Below are 23942 nucleotides of genomic sequence, written 5' to 3'. Positions count from 1 at the left end.
CAGAATGTCAGGTAAACTATATAATTTAAAAATGTAAATATATTTTATAAATTAATTGGCTCACTCTATTCAAGGAATATACCATATGCATTGCTCATCTTCAGCTTTCTGGTTAAATTAGAGCAGAATGAATCCTGTAGTGGGAAAAGAAGGAATTTTCACTGCTCTGTTTTATCCCAGAGGTAATACCTGATAGATATATCAGTGAAGGAGTCCCAGAGACATTTCTAGCTATCACTTCTATGCAAAAGGATTAACACATTCATTGATCAAAAGACAAGCAGCTGCTATCATGCCACCATATTGAAAAGTATCCTAAATCATATGATCAGAGGTTAGTCTTTTGTAATCATAGGATTGGGAATTCAGGACATGTGTTAGAATTATTTTAGTCAAATCATCTAATTTCATGAGTGCAAAACTATTCCAAGAAATGTGAGACTTGACCAACATCTTGTAACTATTTTCAGGTAAAGCAGTATCTAAAAACAACATTTCTAAATCTTTATCCAAAATATTTTAAAACACCATGTTTCTCAATGACACAATTTTACAAGTTCATCTAATTAAAAGCAAAAATGAACATATTTATGGTCTATCTTACACTGGACTGTAAGAAATCAATAAGTTATACTTGTTCCCTTCACACATTTTTTGAGCCCTTGAAAGAAAACTACTGCAGATATCAAAATAAATTCTTGAAATCAAAGATATCTGTCTTATTTTGTTGCTGTTTTTTCAATCTGGTGAAACTTTGTAGTTGAGATTTTCCTGAACCTCTTCAAGGGTACAACTTTTTGAAGTGAAATGCTCCAACATTTATTTGATATGCTTTGTACACAGGTAGAGACATGAAGATTCTCTCTACAAAATAATCTTTTAAAATGTTTGTTCTTTTATTTAATGCTTGTTCTTTTAATGTATACAGACATATATAGACAGTGACTATAAAATCTGGAGACATATAGAATATATTTTTGTCTTTCAAATAATATCAATAATATTAAATTTGTATGTAGAGCTATACTTTAAAATTTTATAGCCAGTGGTTAACTTTCCACCCAATAACACAAGCCCAAACCTAGGAGTGATTGTTGACTCCCTCCTTTTGTTTACTCCCATAATAAACAGCAGGATTTTCTCTTTATTTTACCTAATAAATATCTTTAATTTGTCTATTTCTTAATCTCCTCTACCATATATAAGTCCAAATTTTTTTAAAAAAATTCTGTTTGGGCACAGGGGACGACTGAGGCCAAGCCTGGTGCCATCATCAGTGCCTCACATAAGGACCTTTTCTCTGCCTTTTGTCATTTTTTACTGGGTGGTGGTGATATTGCTACCAAACTTACAGCACTTTTTTATGTTTTATATTGACTCTGACACATGGGTCCAGTAATAAAGTTAGGATACGCCTTTGCCTTTGGTGCAGCTAAAATAAAAATAATGCTTCTTTCCCATCCTTGAATAAAACCAAAAACACAAAGATATACGGTCTTCATTCTATCACAAAAATAAAATTCAGATTGATTTCATGTTTGCATGGATAAAAAATAAAAACATCATCCTTGGGCTCCATCAATTTATGGCTGCACCTCTAAACCTCACACATAACTAATCTAATAGGTGCTCTTTCATGTGACTATTTGTTTGAAAAAAATTTACTAGGTCCTTACCAAGGTATATTCTATTTTCCCTGTAAGCATTTTCACCTATTTCTTCTTTTCTTCCATAAAGATATTTTAAGAACCATCCTCCTCCTCTATAATCCTCTATAAATGCACACATTGATATGCATTATAAATTTAATGTCTAAAATGAAATACAACAGTCAAGATGTGGAATGGCCAGGTTGGAGTATGCCTAGAGTTGACTTTATGCCAGAACAGCCATTAAAAATCTCTTCAGCAGTATTCTTGTAGTTACTCTAAATCTCCTTATATTTTTCCCTCTGAGGTAAAATGTATATATACTGAAATACTCACAGATTAAATGAGTTTTGATACATTCATACATTCAGGCATTCACTATTTTGTTCAAGACTGAACATTTCCTTCACCTCAGAAAGACCCCCTGAGTGCCCTTCAAGCAAATTCCCACTCCACATAGGGTAAAAAATTCATACTCTATTCCCATATAATCTGTTTTCTCCATTAAAGAAAATATCATGCAAACCAAAAAATATAATATGTACTTTATTGTGTCTGTCTGGAAATACAGCAGTCATGGGTTCCATCCCTGGGTTGGGAAGATCCCCTGGGGGAGGAAATGGCAACCCACTCTAGTATTCTTTCCTGGGAAATCCCATGGATGGAGGAGCCTGGTGGGCCCCAGTACATGGAGTCACATAGTCAGATACAACTGAGCACATGTATATATCTTTATTCAACATAATCCTTCTGTGATTAATACATATCATTGTATGTATTTATTTTTGTTTAAGTTTATATTGCTGTGGTAGTATGCCATGGCTGAAGCACACCAAAATTTGTTTTTGTTTTTTATTCACCTGTTAATGGATATTTGAGTTATTTCCATGTTTAGCTTATGAGTAAATCTGCTTTGAACATATCTATATAAGTGGCTTGCTTGGTTATTTTATTTTATTTTATTTTTGGTTTGTTTGTTTGCTTTTGGACATAACTAAGACAGACGTTGAAAGCCAGTCTCAGAGGTTAATGTTCACTTAGTTTTGAGGAAAACTGACAAATAGTTGTAAAAAGGAATTAACATCATTTCATTTGTCCACTAGCAATGTATAGGTGTTTTGATTGCTTCACATTTCGCCAATGATTGATGTCAATCTTCTTCATATTAGCCATTCTTTTTGTGTGACTTGGTAACACATTGTGATTGTAAAATGCATTTTCTGATGACAAATAAACTGAGCATCTTTTGCCCATATTTATAATGTTTATTTTGGCTTCTGACTATGTATTGATCTTGAAATATTTTGGATATGGATCAATTTGTGTTCTGAATTGACTTGTGTGAATTATGTATTCATGTGTCATGGATGTTTTTCTACTATGTAACTTTTTTAACTCAGCTTGCCTTTTCTGTAAAATCAAAATGTACATACTTATTTGTTTAAAGTAACTGGTTCTAAGAAAACTTTCCTTACTGCAAAATCACTAAGGTTGTCTCCTTATTGTCTCTTAGACTTTGCATGTTTCTTGCTATATTTAGGACTATGATCCATCCATTTTGTATGTGAAGTGATATAGGTGAAATTTTATTTACTCACTTTTTTAGATATAAATACTGAATTTTTCCAACACCATTTGTTAAAAAAATTTCTATTAAATTAACTTGACTCATAATTTCAAATCAATTGACAGTGTAAGGGAAAGTATTATATATTTATATATACATATATATATATATTTGAATTTATCAGTAAGGATAACTAAAATGTCTATATCAATTCTGAGTCTGCTTCCACTTTCTTTTTTCTTGATCATGGGTCCTATTTTCATGCTTCATTAAATGTCTTATAATTTTTTTTTATTTCATGTTGGATATTGTGGGAAAAAATCTATAGAACTGAAATTCCATTCATCTATTTGTCTACATTTAAAACAATACTACATTGCTTATGCTGATTGTAGCTTTATATTTTAAAAAAGCATTATAGTTTCTATTGCTATTTATTCACCTCTGTAGCTATTGACTTTCATCATATGTCTTTAGCTTGAAAATTTTCCCTTGGAATTACTTGTAGTGAAAATCTGTTGCACATAAATTCTCTAAACATTTGACTGAAAATGATTTGCATTGCCTTCATTTTTGAAGAATGTTATTTTCTGTATACAGAGTTTTAGATTGACTGTTCTTTTTCTTTCAGCACATTAAATCTATCTTGCAATAATATTTGGCCTCCTCTCTCTCTCTCTCCTTCCTCATACCCTCGCTCCTCTTTCTCTGCTTTTAATAAGGTGTTTTTTATTTTTCCCTATAGTTTCAGCAGGGTGACTATAATGTGCCAAGGTATGCACCACCACCCTCTCCCCTGCCCTTGGTCTTAATCTCTTTGAATATTCCCCCTGTCCCCCCCCTTTTTTTTCTCTTTTTGAAGATCAAACTGTAAATGTTTTAGTGCATTCGATATTGCTCCATAGGTACTGAAGGTTCTGCTCATTTTTCACTGTTTTCTTTTATTCTTATATTAGTTTGCATTCTGGCTTACTTATCTTTTCTCATGTTGGATTCAGTCTTTCACTGAGCCCTTCAAGTGAAATCTTCATTTTATATCATATTTTTTCTAACATTTCAATTTTATCCTATTTTAAACTTCTCTCAGCTAACCACTTTCATAAGTTCATTAAGATTTTCCATGTTTATAATAGATCCTTTAATATCTTTATCAATTACTTTAAAGTCCCTCTCTGATAATTAAGTCATCTGTATCAGTTCCGCTACTAACTTTCTTCTTTCTTGAACATGGATTCTCTTTTCCTGCTTTATTAAATGTCATGTAAAAAAAAATTTTTTTTTAATTAAAAAAATGTCATGTAAATGTTTTATTGCTAGACAGACTGGAAAAACTATAGAGTTTTCAGTTAATAATGTTTATGCCTACTAAAGGTGTTATCTTCTCTTTAAGGCTGCATGTTTGTGGTGCTAAGTCAATCTAGTCTCTAGTTGAAATTAATCAGCTTTTTGGCATATTTAGTTTGGATTCATTTCATTATTAAGTTCAAATATTCTGAAGGCAAAATTGTAACATTTTTTTTTAGATCTTGAGATGCAAACATGAACAATATTCTGTAGACTTTTACTTTTCCAATTAACAACTCAGCCCTCAACTTTCTTAACTGTGGGATATTTCTCTCTGTTTTTCAGCTTGACTACCAGTTTTCTGAATTTCTGCAAAATTCATTCTACTTTCCTATTCTACCCATTACTTTCTTCGTCTAAAAAAATCACTTCCTTACCTTAGTTGCAAAAGGGCTTCCCTGGTGACCGAGATGGAAAAGAATCTGCCTGCAATGTAGGAGACCGCGTTTCAGTCCCTGGGTTGGGAAGATCCTCTGGAGAAGGGAATGGCAACCCACTCCAGTATTCTTGTCTGGAGAATTCCATGGACAGAGGAGCCTGGTGGGCTACAGTTCACAGGGTCACAAAGAGGCAGACACGACTGAGTGTGCAGGTATTTGATGAGTTTCAAAGGTGTGTGTGTGTGTGTGTGTGTGTGGCACGTGCATGCTCAGTCACGTCCAACTCTGTCCATGGAATTTTTCAGGCAAGAAGACTGGAGTGGGGTTGCCATTTCCTACTCCAGGGGATCTTCTAGACCCAGGGATCAAACCCAGTCTCTTGTGTCTCCTGCATTGGCAGGCGGGTTCTTTTTTTTTTTTTTCCATTTATTTTTATTCATTGGAGGCTAATTACTTTACAATATTGTAGTGGTTTTTGCCATACATTGACATGAATTAGCCATGGATTTACATGTGTTCCCCATCCCGATCCCCCGTCCCGCCTCCCTCTCCATCCCATCCCTCTGGGTCTTCCCAGTGTACCAGCCCTGAGCACCTGTCTCATGCATCCAACAAGTATACTATCAAGGGTGAAACAGATCACCAGCCTAGGTGGGTTCTTTACCACTAGGGCCACCTGGTAATTCAGTGACTTGGTTCACTGTCTCTCTGAGCATTTCTGTCCTGAATCCAACTTGAGAAGGACTTTGACTGCTGTCTTACTATGCATTCAGTCTTCATCATACTGTGTCATGCATGTGATACTAAACAACACCCAAAAACAAAAATGGAAGAAGCCATGCTTCTCTTTTCTCCAAGATAGGGCTTGTCACTTTCTGTGATTTAGTTAATTTAGGTTTCTTTGTAACCTCTGCTCTCTGATTTTCTTAATCTCACATTTTGTAGTTTATCTGGCAAAACTCTGTGATTTGAGTGATGACCATGTGCTCTTGTGACTTCCTTCAGCTATGTAGTAGTGAAAGTTTAACCTCCAGATTTTTCCTTCCCCACTTTTTTTATTTCAGCTTGTTTTCAAATGACAAACATTTTTTTTTCTTCTTCTTGTACTATGGACTTGGTTTATCTATATTGATTCTCAATAGCACTTAGGTTTCTACTTTGCCTCTTTGTATTTTTGCCACACTAAGACTGACCCCTTGAGTTCCTATCTGTTGGCTTGTAGTTTTTCTTTCTGGGAACATTTTGAATGGTTTCTGAGATCCTTTTAGATTTTCACTTGGACACATCATAGTTTTTATTAATGTTGTGCTTAGTATTATAAATCTTTGTGAAGGTGAGCCCTAATACTACTCTGAGAAGCAGAATTAGTATTGGTCCATTAAATGTTCTTGAGTTTTATTGCTTTTGGCTGTTTGATCTTATGCATTATATTTTCTTATCAAATCTAATCACATCTTTGATACTACATCCTCTAGGTGAGTAATTTTAGTTAAATTGAGCATCTCTTTTTACATTTCAAACATAGACCTTAAAATGAGATTTTTGCTTTTATCATTGTACTAGCAAATAATCTATTTTTCTGCATGAGATATAAAACAAAATTATAGTATTGTTTTTAAAGCACTAAAAATGTAGTGACTATGTTACTTTGAAAATAAATCATGCAGAGAAATCACTAGCAAAATCATGTTTAAAGACAATGTGTTAAAAATGAAAGTTACATATGCCATATTTTTCTGTTTTACCTAAGCCTAAACTAATCATTATATATCTAAAAAAAAAATCTAGATTCATGTTTTCAAAGTAATCAGTACTTTCATGAAATGAGGAAAATTACAAAGACACTAAACATGCACAATTTTATTAAACTATTAAACATTCAATTTTGTGTATTTTGATTCTATATTGTATACTTTTCTCTAAGTTAAAAAAGATAAGTGTAATATTTTCCTTTGTTTAATCTCTGTTCCTTAGGTAATTCTCTAACTACACTGGATATTCATGGACAGCAATGACAACCTTTTAAAATACGTATTCTCGGACTTCCCTGGTGGTCCAGTGGTTAAGAATCCACCTGCCAATGAAGGGGACACGGGTTCCATCCCTGGTCTGGGAAGATCCTACATGCTGCCAGCAGCTAAACCTATGTGCCCCAATTACTGAGCCCATGTGCTGCAACGACTGCAGACCACGCATCTAGAATCCATCCTCTGCAACAGCAGAAGCCACCTCAAAGAACAGCACGCATACCACAACAAAGAGCAGTCCCAGCTTGTTGTAACCAGAGGAAACCTGCATGCAGCAACAAAGATCCAGAGCAACAAAAGTAAATAAGCAAATTCTATGAATTAGAATGATATAAACATGACTAGTTGTATATATTTTTTCTACTGCTTGGGCATACCGGTGTAAAAGACAGATATAACAGTCATCAAGAGGTAAGGTTTTACTGAATACTATACGTATGTATGGTTTTACATGCATCTATCTGGTTTGGAGTTCACTGAACTTGGGTATGCTGATTTTTTAGTCACATTTACCAAATTTTCAGTCAATATTTCTTTGGTTATGTTTTCTATGACATTCTCTTTCTTTCTTTTTCTGAGATTCCAATTAAACTTCTTGTTAACCTCCTTGACACTCTGCCATCTCTTTTCAAAGTTCTGTCCCTTTATTTTGAAGGTGATCAGGCTAGGTTTATCACAGCTGTGAGATGACATTGGAAGGAGCAGTATTGTGAGATTGAAATTATTCTTATGTCTGAGTTTGTAACAAAGAGTACTGCAAACATGAGTGATATGTGTGTGTCTGTATTAATTCAATTTTATTGATGTAGAATCTTAAAATAGTAGGAGACAAGTCCTTTGACAGGTAAATACATGGCAAATATTTTCTCCCAGTCTGCAGTTTATTTCCTTAACAGTATATTTAAAAAAAAAACCAGTGCATTTTTAATTTTTATTAAGTCCTATATGTCAACCTTTTCATTTATATTCAGTGCTCATTCTGTCCTAACAATGAAATTTTCATAGTTCAAGTTTGTCACTTTGCTTTTAAAACTTGTCATTGCCAGGACAGATGTTCAGTACTGAACTGTTCATCATTGATGTCTGTTTCTTTAAATTAGCATTGCAGATAGCAACAAACCACATAAAATATTATGTAACTCTTTCCAGCTTTACCAGGAGCTCAGAAATGCTGTGTCTGACAGTATAGAGCATCGTGGCCTAAGGGAAGTGCTGAAATTGTTTGGCAAGTCCTCATTTTCTATTTTGATGGTATTTTTATCTTGCTAAAATAAGCTGTACAAAGAGCGATTAGGCAGCAAGACTGTGGTTTTCTAATTGATGCCCTGGCCTTTAAATCTGCCTTCACATGAGCTGTGATATCCTAAAGAAACACTTTACTCAAGGGGCCATTAAGCAGAAATGCTCTTTCCGAATAAATGATGTCTTGCCCTTTCAATTTGTCTTTCTCAAGGTGGTTCTTTATTTAAGGGGTACCTTGAAGAAGGAGAAATAAGGAGGAGTGGGAAAGACTAAAATGTATTCCTTACCATTATCTCATGCCTAATAACCCCTGTTTTACATTTTTCTTCATCAAAGTAGGTACTTAAAGAGGAATCCATTTTATCATGAGAAATTTCAGACCTATAACGTCTGCAGTCAATGCATCCTCCTATTATTTTTCTTTTCTAAAGAAGGATGCGTTGTATTACGCTTAGTGAGACTAGCCTCACGGAGGCCACTCAGTGAACTCGACACACACCCATTGGAGGTTGCAGGCTGCTGCTTGATACGGGCTTGAGGACTCTAGAGGTATGGATGTATAAATGTGCGACAATGAATCTGAGCTGACAGGAGAGAGACAGAGAGAGAGAGAAGGAAACAGATTCTAGTGCATCGGGAAATAGCTACATTTCTCCTGGCAGGGGACAAGGGCGTGTTCCACAAAACACAAATGGCACACACAGAAGAAAGAGCCTGCAAGGAGTCATTTATTATCTGCCCCAGAGGACCTACTGCAAAGGTGTTTGTGATCCATTAGAAAATTTAAGAAAAGAAGAAAATGAAATCAAGGCAGAACCAAAGGAAGAGTAATATAGTGGTAAACACATTACTCAGTATCACAAGGAATGAAGTTGAATACTACAGATCAAGTCTTCCGAAGCACCTATAGAAGTTTCCCTCGAGAGAAAGACTCAATTATAAATACCTGCCTGGTCCAGAGAGGACAAATTCACCTATAAAGTTTCCTTATCAGGTGTGAACCTCATATTGCCCTTATGGTTCTCTCTCTTACCATTTAGATACCACTGGTATCACAAACTTCGGTTAACTATGTGAAGAGAAGAAATAAGAAGAGCAGGAAAGAGACAAAGATCAGCCATATCCTTATCCCTGAGTGGATTACAAAAGTACCCGCATACCTGTAACCTGCTCTAGCTGCCCTGTGTATCTGTGAATAGAGATTAAAACTGATGTAGATTTTGGACAGGACTCTTGCAATTTCTGACTTCTGACTTAGAAGGGTGGTATCATTTCCAAAAAGTGACAGAAAAATCAAAGATCCATCTGATTTTTTACCTACTGGCAAAATGAGAACTGACACAACAGAATAAGTGTACAAGGGGGAGGGAGACAAAACTGAAATTGCATTTTGCATATATCTCAAGAGTCCCACTGCTTCACCACAGAAAGAATACCTAATTTCCAAAGCCTCTATCTCTAGCACAGTGTTGAAGATAGCAGGCATCTATTAGTTCTTTCTGATAATTCCCAAAGGTCTTCTAAAGTTTTACCATTTGGCATATTTGTTATTGAATTTCCATATACTGTATACTCTTCATGAGATTTCTTAATAAAGTTCTTATCTATTTCCAGTTTGCTGGAGGATTCCTTTTCATTGCAAATAAGAATTGAACTTAATTAAATGATTTTTCTGCATATACCAAGAAGCTTTTATTTTCCTCTTTTAATATGTTAATGTGATGGATTTTTTAATTGCTGAGATAAACCCATTATGGTTATAATATATGACTAGAATTTTTATTTATTGGAAAATTTATTAATTTTTATATTTTGTTCATGATTAAGTGTTTTCTTTTGGTATGTTTTCTATCAAGATTATGCTGGCATTAGAGAATATAGTTTAGTAAGATGTATAAATATCATTATACAATATGTAGTATTTTTGCATGTAATTGTTTAACATGTATATACAAACTTTTTATATAATTTTTATATATACATAACTTGTGTATGATTGCTTTGTGTATGTATACACATGTACACACACACATATATATACCTTTTAAATTTCAAGTTTTATGTACACCATTTCCTTTTTTCCATATTTTCCCTCTCAGTGTCCTTTTTATAGAATTTTATGCTGACAGATAAGTTACCCTAGCACTTGATGTTATTTCCCTATTTTTATCCATCAGAAGTATGTTTTTGATATAAATTTTATTACAGGCTCTTATTCCTGAAAATTTTCATATTTTTCTTTATTTTTAATGTTATATATTTCATTATTATGAGTCTAGATATTGAGCTATTTCCTTTATCCTGATAAATATTTGATAGGCTTTTCAATTTCAAAATTCTAGTCTTCCCTTTTAGAAAATTCTCTTCACATAATGGTTCTGCACTTTTCATTGTCTTCTACTTTTCTGGACTTTTTCAATCTATCTGCTGGGCCTTTCAATCTATCTGTTCCTCAGAGATCCAAAATCTTCCTTTTCTATTTCCTATTTATTTTTATTCTTCTATGCTAGCTTCTGGGTGATCTCTTCAGTACATTTATCAATTCACTAAATGCCCTCTTAATGTGTTCAGTTTGAAATCAGCCATATCTACTGAGAATATTCTTTTATTTAAATGAGAAGACTTTTTTCACTTTGAGATGCTACATTTTATTCTTATGTAACCAATATCTAAAACATATTTATTTTTGTTTATTGATTATTATTCTAAATTTAATCCCTTTGAGATTACTTTTTCAACTATTTAAAATTGTTTTATCTTCTGTATTTTTATTTTAACCTTCTGTATGGTGATTTGAATCTATGATTGTTAATATACAGCTATATTTCCTAATACATTTATATTTGTTAATATGAGATCTTGTCATGTGTTTCTTTAATTTTAATTGTAAGCTCAGGTTAGACAGGAGGTACTTTTGTTTATTTGCTTGATTTTTCACTTTCTTAATTCATTCCATGTATTCTAGCAAGTTTATATTGCTCTCCACTAGTGTCTTGGATGACCTCCCAGAAATATGAATCTTAGATTGATTATTTGGATTTCTGTCCACTGTTGAATCACTAATAATAGAATATTTACTCCATAACTGGAGAAAAGTGTGTTCAATTTTATGGTCACTGGCTATGTAAGTGTTATCCCACTTCCCTATACCTGAGAATTATTTTTACACCATTGATCCCAATAATAGTTAGGTGTAACTTTTTAATTTATTGTTGTACTTCAATTACAGCAAGGAGTCATCTCTACCTCCCAAGCAAGGATGGAGCACTTTGGGTATGTTGAATATCTGGCCAACACTTTGTTTCCATGGTTCTCCCCCTTGGTTTAAAACAGAAATATCTGGAGCTCTTTTTTAAAAACTGTTGCTCAGACCACACACACTTCTTTTTCAACTTATTACTTAAACTGGTCTAGAGTAGGGAATTATCAAGGGTATTTGAATCTATTAGTAATTCCTAACATGCAGCCAGGATGGAAAACACTGGCCAAATTGACACCTGGAGCACAAGTCTTAACTCTGGCGTCATCCATTGCTTTATATTTCACTTTGGTTTCTGCTCCATAGAGGTGTTTACAATCACAAACTGTCCAATAAATTGTTCTTTAGTGAATGATGAAGACACAAATCTGTTCATTAAATATTTGATTGTCAGGGACTAAAGAAGGCTGGGCCATTCTCACATTCCCTTCCAAAAATATTCCTAAGTTTATCATTAATGTGACATCACTTATTGACTGTCTAATGTGTGCTAAGAACTATATTAGGGCTAACAAAACTGAATCTTCAGCTTTAAAATTAGAAAGAGAGAAAGATAGGCAAATAGGTGAACACAATAAATTTGAATAAATACTTGAACACTAGAAGCTATAACAAGAACAATGTAAGTGCTTTGCTGATCATGACTTAAGAAAAACTGGAGGAGGAATGTTATTCAGTCTTAAAATGAAGGAAATCATGTCATATGCAACAACTTAGATGAACCTTGGAGACAAGGTGACAAGTGAAATGAACTAGTCACAGAAAGACAAGTACTGCATGATTCCACTTTTCTGAGGTATCTAAAGTAGTCAAACTCTTACAAGTTAGAAGCAGAGAGTAGATCAGTGGTTGCCAGGGTCTAGGGATAAGAAGACATGGAGAGTTGCTGTTCAAAACATGCAGAGTTTTTCAATCATGCAAGAGGCAAATGATCTGGAGCTCTGCTATATAACATAGTGCTTACAGTTAACGACACTTTACTGCCCACTTAAACATCTGTGAAGAGGTCTTGTCTCATATGATCTGTTTGTTAAAAAAAAGGAAAAAATTGAAGAGAAGGAGGTAGCCAGGGGAACAGTCACAGACAAGACAAGTCCAAGGAAAGAAAGTAATGATAACAAAGAATCGAATCTCAAGAGAGCACTGGGGAAATCCAGGTACTTTAGTTCAATTTGCTTGGAGCTTAGACTGAAGACGCTGGATGACACAAGTGGGCTCCTTCAACCGCAATAAAGAATTCAGGTTGTGCCCATAAATACAAAGTGTTTAGAGGAAATGTCAGTATAGTTAATATTTGGGTCACTGGTTTTCAACACTTTTTTGTGAGTAGAGACATTTATTTCCAGTAAAATCAAACATGAAATTACAATGTATCAAACAGATCAAATTAAAGGTGCTCTGCTTTCAACAGAAGTACTGCCACTGATTCCTTCCAGCCCAAACCCTCCTGCAAGGCTACACCAAGGAAGTTCCATGTACACAGGGAAAGAAGACTGAAAGCCTCTGACAAAGAGAATGTTTAAGCTGATCATTTTATCTAACTTTTAATTAGAGTAAATTTTGTTTGATTATCTGTAAATCCCCAAATTATCAGCCAACACTACCTTACACATCTCTACCATTTCTGACCCAAGGTTGGTGGTAACTGATGCTAGATAAAGTAATTACTATAAAGTGTTTTCTAACATTTAGCATAACATTGACCTTGCTAGTGATTAATTACATTATTTAAAATGTCTTATCTGAATTATGAGGATAATTATTCCCTAGTTTATTTACAGATGTTCATATTTTTATAGATTGCATATTAGCTTGTTCCCCCAAAAAAATCCCTCATAGTATTATTTACAAGATTATCATAATTATTTTTCCTAAACATTTTATTTTTAGGAACATTTGATCAATATATATATAATATAAATATAATATGTATATATATGCAAATGTATGGTACACAGTTTTAAAAGCCACATATGTATATATAGCCTTTAATAATAGTAGTGTATATGTAGATGCATATTATATATAGATATATCCACATATATATTGTAGATATGGCATATAAATATATGTGATTAATATACTTCATTGCACTTTTGAAATTAATTGTACATCTATTTTAAATGTATACAATATTTTATTATGTCATGTTGATACAGTTATAGGCATGTCAGAGGGCTGCATATAAAGCTAATAAGAAACTATTTTCTATATGGAAAGAAAAAGGATAAACAGCATAAATATACTTTTAGGGGAATATGTTCATTGCATATGTGTTTGCTATGGATATGAATTTTAAAATCTCAGTTATTTTCTGAAAATTGGGTTAATTATACATACATTTTAAATTATTAAAAGAAAATGTCATTGGGTCAAGCTGGCAAAGGTTTTCTCTCAAAGTAAAATATTTTGTCCATAATGGATGTCAGATATTTGATTCTAGATAATTTGGAACAGCTACCACCTAAATTCATTGCCACAAAACATTCTGAAATTTCTGAAACACAGAGAGCGAGCCATTGGGAGAGACAGAGAAGAAAGAGGAGGAGGAGGAGAGGGAGGGAGGGAGAGAGGGAATTGAGGGAGAGAGGAAAGAAGGATGAGATAATTGTTTAGCTTCCACCAAAACAACAAAAATCTTCTGTGGCATTGCTCCCATTGTGTAAAGCAATTTTAATACATAAACTAAGCAACTGAAACACTTGTTTGAATACCCCTTGGCTCCCCTGGTGGTTCAGTAGTAACAAATCCGCCTACCAAGCAGGAGCATGGGTTCAAGCCCTGAGATGGGAAGATCTCCTGGAAAAGGAAATGGCACCCTACTCCAGTATTCTTGCCTGGAAAATCCCAGGGACAGAGGAGCCTGGTGGGCTACAATCCATGGAGTCACAAAGAGTCAGACGTGACTTAGTGACCAAACAACAATGAATATCCCCAGAGAAACAAAATCTCAAGCCTAATCTGTCAAAAATAATAAAAATAGAACTTTGTCATTCAGTCAGCAAAGGCCCCAAAGGAAGTGAAAGCAACTGACAAATGCACTGCTCTTGGCTGAGAACATTTGTGATGGTGCTAATAACTGCCTTGAGCACATACAAGACTGGGTGGTAAAAGATTGGTAGAAAGGTCAAGGCGGCATCTATACAGGCTTCTGGAATCTGACGTGGTTGAATGGTTTGCTTCTTCCAATTTGCTACAGGCTACTGATGTGACTGAACAGCAGTGGAGTCCCAGAATATACGTTCTGACTCTTACTTGATCATAGGATCATATGGAGCACAAGGCTCTTCACTGTTTTCCTTACTCAAAAATTACACTGTGATTTAGATTTTTTTTGCTGAGATAAATGTTCTGCTATGAATCTTCCACCTTAAGCATTCTTTTTGAATTTATTTTGAAAAGCAAACTCTCCAACAAGGTAATGTGTCCAAAATATGTGTATGCAGACATGTGGAGGGCTTAGTTCTTAAAGTATAAAAAAGCAAGAGAAGGCAAATGAAGTCCTTCACTTGCATTTATATGGGTAAATATTGATGTGGGTAAATAAAATTAGTGTGTATGTGTGTGTGTTTGTGTGTGGGGGGGTGTGTATGTTACTTGTGTGTTGGTAATTTTTATTTGTCTATAGGAAAAATAAAAAAGAATGTTCATACATGATTAAAAATCACGTATACTGTATAAAGACCCCTATGCTGGAGTCAAAAGGCTTGCCCTACACTCCTTATTCTATTAATAATCAATTAGGATTTATCTGATAGGATTGGAATGATAATAGATCTTGGACCTGACCCAAGATCTTCTGATCACAGGCTATAAAGTAGATTTACACTAATTGCCCAACAATTTTGTAACTCTGAATGGAGGGGTAAAAGTCAAAAAATAGGCCCCACTGTGGGCCTCTGGATGGGAATAGTTCAGGTCCATAGCTACTTCTGAATATATAGGATCTCAGAAAATCATACAGCTCTGTTGGATTTATTTGCTATTCTATAAAATAACGATGTAAAATGTGTCTCAAGGATTGAGGTATATAGCTCATATAATTATGGCAATATCTAGACATTGGAATACCAGCATCAAAACACCCCCAAGCATTTTGGCTACTATCTCTCCATCTTTCCAGCTTTGGGGTGGAATTTTACAAGGTTTCTTGAAATTAGACCATAATACTACAGTGTAGAAAGCTTCTTCCTCTCCTTAACCACAAAGCTGGCTTTGATCACTTTGGTGATGTGCAAGACTAACAAAATAGAATTAAATCACAATGTGCTCATTATTTCTCTTCCTGTAGACCAGGAACCAAACTAAGAGATTTAACTGTACTAACTAATTTTATCCTCATAGCAGCCTTTAATGTAGTTTCTATCATTTTATCCCCATTATACATATGGGTATACTGTAACAAAAAGATATATAACTTGCCCAAAGACCTCAGCTAGCAAATAAGGGGATAGGAATTTATATTCAGGTAGTCTAACTCATAGTAATCAAGGTCTGAGAGGATGGAATAACATTCAGTGCTACCTTATGCATTGTTATTATTTTTGAACTTGTATATGCCTCTTACTTGTAAACTATTTACTCTTGGTAAGCACCTTGACATGCAACCTGTCACACTATTTACTTCAGTAGCTGTTTATGTGATTTGTTCCCTCACCTTCATTGTCCCTCCTACAATCAATTTCACACAAAGCAACCAAGTTAATATTTTAAGAATCCAGTCCACTCTGCTCCAAAATGATTCAGATTTCCAGTCTTTCAAATCACTTTGAAGGTTTTTATCTGATACTCAGAGAGTACCCATATGTACTCATCCTATATTTTCCCTTCATAAGTCCACCAAATTGTAGTTCTGAAATTTAGGGGAGGAGCTAAGGTGGCGGAGGAATAGGACGGGGAGACCACTTTCTCCCCTACAAATTCATCAAAAGAACAGTTGAACGCTGAGCAAACTCCACAAAACAACTTCTGATCGCTAGCAGAGGACATCAGGCACCCAGAAAAGCAGCCCATTGTCTTTGAAAGGAGCTAGGACAAAATATAAAGGATAAAGAGAGAGACAAAAGAGCTAGGGATGGAGACCCGTCCTGGGAAGGGAGTTGTAATAGAGGAAGTTTCCAAACACCAGAAAACCCTCTCACTGAAATTTAAGTGCTTAGCAGCTTCTGAAAAAGCATCGACCTTTCACATATTATGTCTCTGATCACACTATAGAGGTACCTTCTTTTTTCATACCCTGTTTCTGCCACTTGGCCACTATCTCTGATTCAGGATAGAATTTAAATGTAATTTTGACCATCATTTTCCCTGATTCCCCCAGCCTAGAAGTTGTTTCCTCTTCTCTGAGGAAATTTTGGCACAGAATTTGTCCTTTTATAGTGTGCTTATAATAAATCAATAAGGTATATGTGTGCATGTGCATGTATCCATGTTCCAGTGAGTTGTTTCTATCCTCCACATTTTTGTACCATTTTTGGTGCATATCAATGTATTTGTATCAATGAATTATCAATAAATGTTTTATATAAGTGAATGAGTGTATCAGTATCACCACTAACAATTGTTGGCTATCTGATGGCTTTCTGCTGGGAAAATTTGATTGTCTGTTTTACTGATCTCATAAGGGTCTGTTAGCACATTGCAGAGGTATTAAAAAGGTTTAAAAAAAAAAAAAGAGGAAAAGAGACCTTGGAAAGCAAAGTAAATTGAAGTGACATCATTGACTGTTACTGCAGAAGCCACATATCTGCAGAGACATATCCTTACCTGAGTTCTACCAAAACGTGTTCGATATATTAACAGACTTTAATAAAAACAGTCACCAACAGTTAGCAATCAACTCTAGCACTGAAAGCAAAAGTGCCAGGCATAATCCATAAAGTCACTGAGCTTTAGATTAATTCAGGCACTTGACAAACACTTGTTCCATTTCCACAGAGTGTAATCCAGAATTCTGTGTCCTCTGAGAAAGTCAAGATCTGAGAATAATTAAGGATCTAGTAATTCATTTAGAAAGGTGTATTGTAAGTGTCTGTTATGAAGCATGCATAAATGCATTTATCTTTGTGTACACAAAACATTTGTAATCAATCAAAAGTTTGGTTCAAATACTATATTGTAAATAAACACCCACTCCATTGCGTGCAGACTAAAAGAGAACACCTGAGACAGACAAAGGGAATCCAAAGAGGCAGTCCCTCCCTGGCACTGACGCCTTTGTTGGTTTGTTCTGAGCCCTTCGTGACAGACACTTTGTCTAAGGATGACAGCATTTCATCACCTTCAAGAGATTAAAGCTCCCTTTCAAATACTGGTTCCAACACTGTTCAAATGTGTCAGCAGAGTAGAAAATTCAATAAAGATCCCTGAGGGTGAGATGCCAATTAGGTATAAAGATGCCAAGTTTTGCCCGGGAACAATGGGGAGGCCACAGAGACTATTCAAATGGCACAGGTTTCCAAGCACTCGTTTGTTCTCTAGTCCTATTGACCTTGGGGCATTTTTCAATTTCTTTGTTCTTCTTTGAAGGGGTGGGGAGGTGGGGATGGGTTCACTGGGGAGACATAACTCATCCTGGGTCACAGACTGAAGTTATTCAGACAACTGATGGCATTGCTTTTATTGAATAATGTGTCAAAATCATAATCAGGCTTAGAAAACCTATTTCTACTTATTTTACTTGGGTGTTAAACTGAAGAATTTACAATCGAAACTGTCTATTAACCTTAGTTTGAGAAACAGTGGGGGAATTTCAGTCTCTTACCACAGCTCAACAAAGGAAATATATACAATGTGTGTGTTTGTGTGTATCTGGGGGAAGTAATTTAAAAATAATTAGCTTTTAGTTTTTAAGTAGCACTTAAATTTTGATTAATTATACAATAATGGCAGCTATGTTTTGATCTAGTTTAATAGATATAGACAGCACTGTAGCAGATATACAAGGGAGAGGAACCAATGGCAGGTGAGTTCTCATGGGAAGGAAAAAGGAAAATCTCTTCAGCAAGGCATGTGGAAGAGCAAAGCAAAGCACCCGGAAAACCCAGGTTACCCTCAGAGAGTTCTGAGGAAAGTTGGGATACAGGAAGTGAAGCAAAGATGCAGAAGGCCAGTATCATGTTTCCCCCAACTGAAAGTAATCAAGAAACACCCACACACAAGGAAAATAGCACTGAAGAAGCCTTTCTTTTCAGGCTGACACTACGGACTGGGTCTTTACATGTATTATCTTAATACTATATGTAAAATAATACATATAAAGACCCCAGGACAGCAATGAGATCAAACCAGTCAATCCTAAAGGAAATCAACTCTGAATATTCATTGGAAGGACTGATGCTGAAGCTGAAGCTCCAATACTTTGTCCACCTGATTCAAAAAGCTGACTCACTGGAAAAGACCCTGATGCTGGGAAAGACTGAGGGAAGGAGGAGAATGGGGTGGCAGAGAATGAGATGGTTGGATGGCATCATGGACTCAATGGACATGAGCAAACTCTCAGAGATAGGAAGGACAGGGAAGTCAGATGTGCTGCAGTCCACGGGGCCTCAAAGAGCTGGACACGACTGAACAACTGAACAACATCAACAACAACAAATCTCACTTAATACACAAACACAGTGAGAGATAGTATTCTAATTCCCATTTTACAGATACTCTGGAACATAAAGAAAAAATTCTCAAATTCATATAGTTTTTCAGATAGCAAGACAGTGAGCTAAAATTCTAAATGGAAAGATCACACACACACACAACTTGTAGAATGGGACAAATATTACTTGACAGAATCAAAATTTAGCTAATTGGTATCAGATTAATACCATGTGTTTTATAATTTAAAATGGAGTTTAATCAATATTAATTAGTTAAATATCAATGCATTATATTCCAGCAAATTTTATAAGAATTGGAGGAGGAAGCTGTCATTAGTAGTACACCATATAAAAAGATAAAAATGGTTTTAATCATCAGGTCACAAAAGGATTCAAGTGTGTAGTATGACTACTGACACATTGAAATTTTGGCTGCATGAAGTAAAATACAACATCTGAAACAAAGGAAGAATTAATCTGTTCTAAATTTAATAAATCAGTTGTAACATAATATGCTCTGTAAAGTTCTATTTGGCATATTCATGGACAAAGAAAGAAAAACTGAGAACAGTCTATGGAGAGAAATGGAATATTAACAGTCTAAACACTCTGTAAGGATGAGCTGTTAGACCATATAGAAGGAAGTCAAGATAATGTGATAATTCTGTATTTGAAAGATTATCACATAGATAATTACCCAGGGAATTGTTTTTTGTCCACATAAAAGAGAAAATTCATTTCAAATTATTGTTATTGTTTTTGTTGTTGTTATTTAGTCACTAACTCGTGTCTAATTGTTTTATGAATTCATGAACCATAGCCACCAGGTTCCTCTGTCCATGGGGTTTCCCAGGCAAGAATACTGGAGTGGATTGCCATTTCCTTCTCCAGGGAATCTTGCTGATCTAGGGATTGAACCCTTGTCTCCTGTATTGGTAGGCGGATTCTCTATGACTGAGCCATGAAGGAAGCCCACTTCAAATTATTATAGCTTAGAAACTGCAGAATAAATATATGCAATCCAAATAACTGAAATATATATATATATGAATATCTGTATGATTCTGGAGGAAAACAGTTTCTTAAAACATACATAAAAGCACTACACATAAAAAAATAATATATTTGATGGCATAAAATTAAAATTAATACTAAAATTTCTATAGTCAAATTCCAAACAAGTGACAGATGGTGAGACTTCATTTATATTTCTTATCACCAAGAAAGGATAAGTATCCGAATGCAAAAATTACCCTCCTTGAATCAATAAGAAACTATTCCACAACTTAATATGAGCAATGTATATGAAATAATGTTTTACATAAAAAAAGGGCCATTTAGAAAATAAACAATAAAAAGATGCTAGCTTCACTATTAACCAGGCAAGCAACAGAGAGATGTTTTACCACATCCATAAGGATGAAAAATTTGCAAATTACCAGTTATTGTTTACAATGTGAGATAAGAGGAACTCAAATGCTGTTGAGGGAAATACAGTTTACTTAAGAAATTTTATAGCGACCTTCACAATCTCAAATAAATTGAGAATACTTCTATCGCGCCAGCAATTTCACATGTATAAGATCTGAAAGCTTATATTCATAGTATCATTGTTAGTTTGAGACATAGTGGTAAACACCTAACTGCACATTGATTATGAGATGATATGTTATAAACACATAGTACACTGCTAGGTCAGAGATAAAGTGAATAAATGAACTAGACCAAAATCGGGTCAGCATTGATGAATACCAAAACACAAATAACGTAGAGCTGCAAAAATATACTTATGATGTGGGAGGGTTCACATTAAAAAACAAAGTAAAACTACGTTGTGGATTTGTATGTGTTAAAGTATACAAACATGGGCCAAAATAATACACACCACATTTATAGTAATCTTTTCCTCTGAAACATAAGTGAAGGAAATAGGCTGGGGAGGACTCTAAGGAAAATTTCACTTTTTCTACTGTCTTGTTTGTGTTAAAATTAATTTGAAGTGAATACAGCACTTCAACATTAGCTGATTCTGAGTGATGAATACAAGGATGTTTACCATACTATTTTCTTGACTCACTTTTGTTATTTAATTGTGTTCTATAATAAAAAAAAAGAAAAAAATATATATAGTTTAGAAGCGGTCTGTCTAATCTTGAAGAAATGATGGCATTTAATAACTTTCAGGCCAAAATTTCTCAACTATTAAAAGAATGGCCAAAAAAGATCATGAATTCTTAGCCCAAAATTTTTCAATGCAAGTCTCAGTAAGAACTTTTTGTAAAAAGTAGTGGAATTGGATGGCAGGTTAGACTAGATAAATATTGAGGTCCCTACTAACTCCAAGAAAATGGATTCTAAAACATCTTCTTAAATGAACTCTATTGCTTATTTTTATCATCCAGCATTAATATAGATAACATTCAACTAAAATTTTCATTTTTTAAATTAAATTTGTATCTAAGTATAAAAGAAACATGAGGCTTCAAATTTTGAACAACTACAAACTTTTTATGTTCAGCCACACCATGACTTAGATTCAGCTTCATCAACTGCCTCTGAATTTATGGGTCTCAAGGAGGGAACGGTATTGTGGCAGAATTGAGAAATTTGTATTTCAGCACTTAAATATGGACAAGCAATCAGACTCAGGATTACTTGTCTGTCACTCTTCACTGATTTTATTTGCCTTTTCCTACTCTGAGCCCTTTCAATTCCCCTCTGAACATCTTTGAGAAACATTACTGTGGCATTCAGTCAACCAGGAGAGCTTAACTAAAAAAGAGTTGGCCAGTTTTATTCATAGAGATGAAAAGCAGGGAGCTGCAACAATGCGCATGATGTGAACAGTCAGGAGTGAGGCACTCCCCTGGACTCATGTCTCAGATGGCCCACGGAGAGCTGTGGGATTTTGTATGCCCGGAGAAAGGGAGCGAATGTCAGTTCAGCTGCCAGGCGAAATGTAACAAAAGGGAGAACAGGCCAATTGAGCTGTTCTTTAAAATCTTTGAGTGTCTTTTACCCTTTTCATTCCAACTGCTGCTTGTACAAGCTTTGTCAACCCATGCCTACGAGGGAAGAAAGGAACAAAGAACAAATGAGAGAATATGCTTGCTAAAGAGCTGCATTCAAGCCCCTGGCCTTGGAAAGCAGGGCAAAAGGGTCAGATGTCCGCTGCTGCATCAGGATTCAGCTGGAGGGAAAGCACAGACAGAAGACAGGGAGGGAATGACCCCTTTCCTTCTGAGGGGCACTGACACGTGTCCTTGGAAAGACGCACATAGAGCGTTTTACCTCCTCGATAAGGCAGAGGCAGGACAGATGCTACCTGCTCATCTTTAATTCATTTGATGTGAAAACAGTCTGGCTGTAAAATAGAGTGAGGGAACAAAACCCTAGAATCAACAAAATAAGTCTCCTTAGAGAAAAAAATAAAGTAGTGGATGCATTTTCTATTTTTATGTATCTTTGCCTTGGTCACCAAATATCAGACTGAGTATTTGTTCAGCAAGAAGGATTCACTATGTTTTCATTTTATTATATAGAAATATTCCTAGAGCTTGTGAGAATACAATGGTACCTATGGTTTGTGTAGGGCTTTATCATCACATTTCCAATAATCTGGATATATTGGGAAATGTAGGTAATATTTCCGTTTTTCAGAAGAAATTGAGATACTTGCATAAGAAGTACTATTCCCATTCCCATTGACCAAATGTTTGTATCCCAACTAAATTCATATGTTGAAGCCTTAATTCCTAATGTGATGGATCTTTAAAGTAGAGTCTTTGAGAGGTAATTAGGTCATTAGTGTGGAGGCCCAATGATGGAATCAGTGCTTGTTATGGTCTGAATGTTTATGTTCCCCCAAAGTTTGTATGTTGAAATTGCAACTCATAAAGTATTATTACTAAGTGGGGCCTATGGGGAAGCGCGTAAGCCATGAGGGAGGGGCTCTCATGAAGCGGATTAGTGCCTTATAAGAGACTCCAGAGAGATATATAACACCTTCTACCACGTGAGGGATTCCCTGGTGGCTCAGACGGTAAAGCGTCTGCCCGCAATAAGGGAGACCCGGGTTCGATCCCTGGGTCAGGAAGATCCCCTGGAGAAGGAAATGGCAACCCACTCCAGTGCTCTTGCCTAGAAGATTCCATGGAATGGGGTTGCAAAGAGTCCGACACGACTGAGAGACTTCACTTTCACCATGTGAGGACATAGGGAGAAGGTGCCTGTGTGCTTAGGGGGTCCTACTCTTCCAGACCCCATGGACTGCAGCCCACCAGGCTCCTCTGCCCATCGAATTTTTGCAGGGAAGAACACTGGAGTTGGTTGCCATTTCCTCCTGCAGGGGATCTTCCTGACCCAGGGATCCAACTTGCATCTCCTGCATCTTCTGCATTGCATGTGGATTCTTTATCGCTGATCCATGGAGGCCTCTGCAAATCAGCAAGAAGGTTCTCACCAGGAACCTAACTTGCCAGCACCTTAATCTTGGACTTTCCAGACTCCAGAACTGTGAGAAATAAATAACTGTTTTAGCCACCCAGTCACCAGTATTCTTTCATACCAGCCTGAACTAACTAGGATATCCAATGTCAACAAGCTAATTAGTAGCAAAGTCTGATCTAGAATTCAGACTCTAGGTGTTTTTGTTTCTTCTATTAGTCAAACTAGTCAAAGATGTTTTTGTTTCTTCTATTACACTGAAATATTTTTACTAATTTAAATGTTAAGCATTTATAATTTGTCACAAAAATATTTATAAGGACTGGATAGATAATATAAATATCTTCATTGATTATGCATAGAGGAATAAGGACTTATTATATATGAACATCTAGAGACTGTGGGCATCATATAACTCATTCAAAATATTGTTTAA

This window comes from Cervus elaphus, chromosome 11 (assembly GCF_910594005.1).
Source record: "Cervus elaphus chromosome 11, mCerEla1.1, whole genome shotgun sequence".
Classification (NCBI taxonomy): Eukaryota; Metazoa; Chordata; class Mammalia; order Artiodactyla; family Cervidae; genus Cervus; species Cervus elaphus.
This window is presented reverse-complemented; position numbering follows the sequence as displayed.